Below are 6,062 nucleotides of genomic sequence, written 5' to 3' on the forward strand. Positions count from 1 at the left end.
AATACTCTTTCCTCCCTCTTTGAACTTCTTGAGCTTTTGGGACCTTTGCCATGCAGGGTAAGATTTGCGATGTCCTCCCCTCTTGTATTCTCTAGGAGAAAAGCTATTGCTTTCGTCGAAAGAGGAGGAAGGTGAAGAAGAGGGAGAAGAGGGTGACCTCTTTCTTACCCTTTTCTTCCTGTGTTTCCTCTCTTCCCTTTCGGAGTGACGAGGAGAAGGATTGTGGGTTGACCATTTCCTCTTGGGAGGAGTTGGCGATCATTTAGATTGCCGTCTTCATGGAGCCACATCTTCAGAGGAACTGAGGGATTCATTACTTTCTTGTTCTTTGGATTCCTCCTCTCCTATGGGAGAGAGTCTTGTTTTGGGGGTCTCATCAAGAGGCCTCCTAAGCTCTCTCTCCTCTTGGAGAGGAAGGGAAATCCCATAAGCATGAAGTTGTTGAGTAACTTCGGCTTGTAAAGCAGTGTTTTTCCATAACTTACTGCAACCTAGAAACAAGATAATTGACAAATATGGGGGCATCATCATTAGCACCTTCATGTGCAAAATCAAGGTTATCAATACTCTCTTGGTTATTGTTATCCTTGCTAATTAAACTTATGTAGAAATTACTTTGTGCTTTGGTACCCTCAAAAACCTTAGTCGCTACTCTTCTTTACCTTTGAAGATTAGTTCTCAAGCAGCCACACGTGTGGTTTAGACACTGTTGATTGCAAAGACTAGTGGAGAGGGTCTAACATTGCTCGGTTGATTTTAGTTCCTGTTGAGCTTGCTAGTTGCTCAATAATGGTAAAGCCAAAGAAAAGTCCCGAGAGACTCCATTATTAAAGACTATAGTTCCCAACTCAACAAGGATAATAGATCCATGTCCCACTTACCCTATAGCAATAAACAGGCCCAAGCTTTCATGGACAACTTAAGGACCTCTCTTCTTAAGCAAGAGAAGAGAAACCAATAGCTCTGATACCATTGTAATGGAAATAGCCTATGAACTTTGAGAATAGCGGAATTAAGAGAATTAAAGAGAGTATTTTTGTGTGACTACTTTGAGAACATAGAGGGTGAACTTAATTAGTGGTAGCAACATAACCATTATACTTAATTAACTTGGCATGAACAATACTTTTGCAAGAGAGAGAATTAGAGAACTTGACAACAGTTGAGGACCGGATTTATGTGGAGCCGGCGGTCCCGCCTCCAATAGGTTTTTGTATTATAGATTCTCCCATAAAGAGAGACTACAATCTTTGTGTTCCTTGTGGCCTAGGTGATGCAATGAAGATGGAAAGTTTCATGCATCATGAGCATAACATAGACTTTGTAGAAAGCATTAATCATCCCCAGCCTCACTCCCAAGGCCTCAAACACCTTCAAAGGTGGAGAGAGCTAGCGGGGAATGAGGGTAGAGAAGAGGAAGAAGAAACATTCATAGGAGAAAGAAATAGTTCCTCGCTTATCATCACTCTTCTTGCTAGCATACATGATAGCATAGTAATGAAGATGGAGAAGATGGCAAGCTTAAGAATTGAAGCATGGCTCTTGGTTGGATTTGCATTCCATAGCCAAGAGTGTTGGTGTAGGCTCTCATGTAAAGGGTGAGCTTTGTCCTAAAGTGTGAGTGAAGGAGAGAAGAGTGGAATTATCCCACATGCCGTGGAGCAAGGCTGTAGAGCTACTTAAAGCTCATTTCATTATTGAATAAACACAACTCTATTTTGCACTACATGCTTGTCTATGGTGTTGAGTAATAATCTTGCTTACACACACACACACACACACACTTGCACTATGTTTCTCTTTCATCCACCCTAGCTAGCACGATCCCATTATCCTAACAAGTGGTATCAGAGCATTAGGTTATGCTAGCTAGGTTTATAAGTATGCATTTGTGAGATTAGAATTCTCTAACTTCTATTTGCATTAGCTTAATAATCCCTAATCCCCAATCATCACTTGGGCACGAGCATGCTCCACTATCGTTTGGTGATTAGGTGAGGAGGAATTCACTTTTAGCTTTGGTTATGAGTGCAATTTTAAATTAGTGTGCATCTTTTTGCGTTAACTTTCAACAAGTTTCGCATTAACATTACCCTCGCCGTAAATTTCAATTGCTCACGCATTTCATGTGTGTACAAAGTGTTCATCAACACCATTTCGTAAAGCTATTGCATGCCAATTTTGCTCAAGGCTTGATCCTTCAATTTTTTATGAAATCTCTGTGTTTTCAGCCTCTTATTAACTGCTTGATCACCCAAATTGGAGGACATTAGCCCCCAATAAACCCCCCCCCCCCCCCCCCCCTATAATAGGTATGTGTGGAGTGGTGTGTGGATGTGTGCACTCTGCAGTCTAAGCATAAAGTCAATATTTTGTTGTCCTTACCACAATCGAAAGGGCAAGCCCTTGTGGTTAGCCTCGCTGTCTCAAGATACTAAAGGGGCCCGCTATGGGGTCGAGTCCCTTGCTAGCAATTGAGCTCGTGGGCGGATTCCTAGCAGGCGTTGAATTTGACCTTTTTGTTGAAGGCGGGTTTGCCACCGGGTTTGCCACCGACCGATTGGGAGTCCAACCAGATATTTCATCTAGCAGTCCTCATTGTCTGTGCAGCGATCGGCCGCGAACGCCTTGCTCATCATCCGATCATGGACTTCAAATAAGACGCCAAACCTACCTTGATCAACTTTTTGGGTCCGTAAGAGACCGATCATGTGCCACCCTTTTAACCCCCCTCCAATAAGTTTTTGTATTATAGATTCTCCCATAAACAGAGACTACAATCTTTGTGTTCCTTGTGACCTGGGTGATGCAATGAAGATGGAAAGCTTCATGCATCATGAGCATAACATAGACTTTGTAAAAAGCATTAAGCATCCCCAGCCTCACTCCCAAGGCCTCAAACACCTTCAAAGGTGGAGAGAGCTAGCGGGGAATGAGGGTAGGGAAGAGGAAGAAGAAACATTCATAGGAGAGAGAAATAGTTCCTCACTTATCATCACTCTTCTTGCTAGCATACATAATAGCATACTAATGAAGATGGAGAAGATGGCAAGCTTAAGAATTGAAGCATGGCTCTTGGTTGGATTTGCATTCCATAGCCAAGAGTGTTGGTGTAGGCTCTCATGTAAAGTGTGAGCTTTGTCCTAAAGTGTGAGTGAAGGAGAGAAGAGTGGACTTATCCCACGTGCCGTGGAGCAAGGTTGTAGAGCTAATTAAAGCTCTTTTCATGAATGAATAAACACAACTCTATTTTGCACTACATGCTTGTCTATGGTGAGCTTGTGCTAAGCTAAGTCAATACTCAAGATTGTGTCTATGAGTCCAAGCTAATTCTATCTTAGAACCTAATTCACTTGAGTGATAATCTTGCTTACACACACACACTCACACACTTGCATTATGTTTTTGTTTCATCCACCCTAGCTAGCATGATCCCATTCCTAACATCTCAACTTCTCACAAGCTTGGAGAAGGAGATGGAGTTCTTGCACTTTCACCAAGTGAGAATGCGTAAAAAACAAGTGTGTGAGAGGGTGTATACCCCCAAGCACATTCCTTGCTTGCCTTGGTCGAACCCTCCTTGTAGCTCAAGCTTGAAGCTCATTGGACCCCTCTAAGCCTAGCCAATACATGCACAATGCATTTCAAGCAAAATGGGTAGTCTTTGGACAAGTGTCCTCCTTACCCCTTTGAGAGAGAGAGCTTGAAAATATCTAGATATTTGTTGAATTGAACTAAAAGCTTGTTGGACCCTTGTTTAGCCCAGCCTATAGGATTCAAGCATACCATGTGGCTAATCATAGGGAGATCTTGACAAGTGTCCATGTGCCCCTTGAGAAAGGGGGTGCCCTTTGGGTGAGTGGGAGGTTATGTCAAAGATTCCCCTAACTTTGGGGCTTTCCCCCTCCTTTGTAGAGTCTCTTTTTTACTCAAGCCCCTCAAGAACCTTACCCCCCAATGCATGGGAAGCTTCTCCAGCACCTTATCCATCAAGCATGACAAGCACCTCAGTCCGCACGCACGACAAGCACCTCAAGCAGCTTAGTCAGCAAGCACGATGAGCGCTTGGGTCGGGTTCCCACCTCAAGCTCAGTCCTAGCATGACTAAGGTCAAAGGAACTTTAACAATAACCATTGGAGGTCTTTAATGAAGCTAACCCTAAGTTATTTAAGCTCCATTAGCTAGCCTTTCTCTTTGACAGATCATCTCTCATTTGGACCCCTTTACCATTGGCCTCGTGTTGAGATAGACCAATAAGCACATGTCTATATTCTAACCCTTGTTCTTGTTTATTATCCCACATTAAATGATCAATTTAATAAAAGAAAATCATCTTGGCTGGTTAGATATTAGATTTTATGACAAATCTTAAGGACCATAGTTACAAGGACGTGAACTGAACCCCTATAGAAGAGTTTGATTTTGCTATGATAGCAAGATCAAAACTTCCAGCATGGTTGGGTTAGACCAAATAATTGTGTATGTGTGGAGCTTTGCAATGCAGAAGCTTAAAGTGAGAGGAGTGTATTTTAGAAAGGGCGATTGAAGATAAGGATTATATCCCAGAACCATTTCTTGAAGAAGCACTAGAGCCACTAGAATGGGAAGCTTGGCTACTCTAGATGTGTGAGCTATTCAAGACGGTCCAACAACAAAGTTTTGTGATAAATATGGCAACAATATCATTCCTTACTTTGTAGTGAGTGTGATCCAAGAAAACAAAGAGAGCCAAGCATCAACAAGTTCCCAAGATGAAGAGCAAACAAAAGAATGTGGCAAATCAAATGGCGAAGAATAAGATGAGTACTATGACTCCGTAGAACACTTGGAGCTTTAAGACGATGTTGACAATGGAAATCTAGACAACCCAGTAGGTGACACGAATGACACTTTAACTGATGCATGGTTTTATGACTCGTAGAAGAACCCTAAGAAGTGGTTGCATTGATGTTACCACCCTTTCTTTGAGAAGCAATAAAAGCCTGTTCAACTGCACGTTGTCTAGTCCTATTTTTTATGGAAAGTGACTCTTGCAACAACAATGTGCACAATGCATTAAACTTGACAACTTCAGGATTTCCTTGGGTCATAAGTCTCCAAGTACTAGCAAATGTTTGGTAAGAGTCTGGTAAGGCATCAAGATCAGTCTGCACAAGGGAACTGTCTGAAATGACTTCAGCTGCAGAAATAAGTTGCTCATTGATATCCTTGACACCAGCAAGGAAAGTGTCCATATCATCTTCCTCATGCATAATCTTCGACTCCAGCTCTTTACGCAGTAATGCAATTTTAGCCTCATTGCGACTTGCATAAAGACCAACAAGAATATCCCAAGCCTGTGTTGCAGATTTCATTGAACAAATGTGAGGAGTAATGGTGCGCTTCACATACAACACAATCAATGCATGAGCATGTTCATCCTTTACATCCCAATGAGCTTGTTCTGCCGTAGGCAAAATAACTCTTACAACAGCAATCCGCGCAGCAAGACTTGCAACATCCTCAACATCACCTACATCCTCAGAACAACCATGGCGTACATCAATGACCTGCACGATATTCCAAACGCCCTTTGACACAAGAACATGTTGCATCATGTAAGCCCACATAGGGTAATTGTCCCCATCCAATATGTTCTCAGCAGCAAACATCTTGAACACATCTGTGTTGTTGTCAGCCATGGTAAATGATGCACCTGATGTGAAAACTGCCCAAAAGAGGAGAAATGAAGCGAGAACAACACGTGCTATATAGCACAAACCGTAGAAGACTGTAAGGCACCTGTTATGCAGAAAACGGCATAGACAAAAATTTTGCACAAAATGACGAAATTGCCTATGCAGACGTGGCTGGTTGTAGTGGAAACGGAGGTCAAAATGAGCCTGATTAAGAATTCTGAGCAGATTCAGCTCTACGAGCTATCCTGAAATTTTTGTCGACCTGCGAGACACTCGCCAAAGCTCACAGAAATTGGAGAAAGTGAGCAGGCGTGTGCTGGAGCTGCTGACAACTAAGCTCAAGAGGACGCAACTTGCTCTGATACCAATTGTTGGAATTAGGG

The sequence above is a fragment of the Adiantum capillus-veneris genome, chromosome 22 (genome assembly GCF_014529385.1).
Source record: "Adiantum capillus-veneris isolate H3 chromosome 22, ASM1452938v2, whole genome shotgun sequence".
NCBI lineage: Eukaryota > Viridiplantae > Streptophyta > Polypodiopsida > Polypodiales > Pteridaceae > Adiantum > Adiantum capillus-veneris.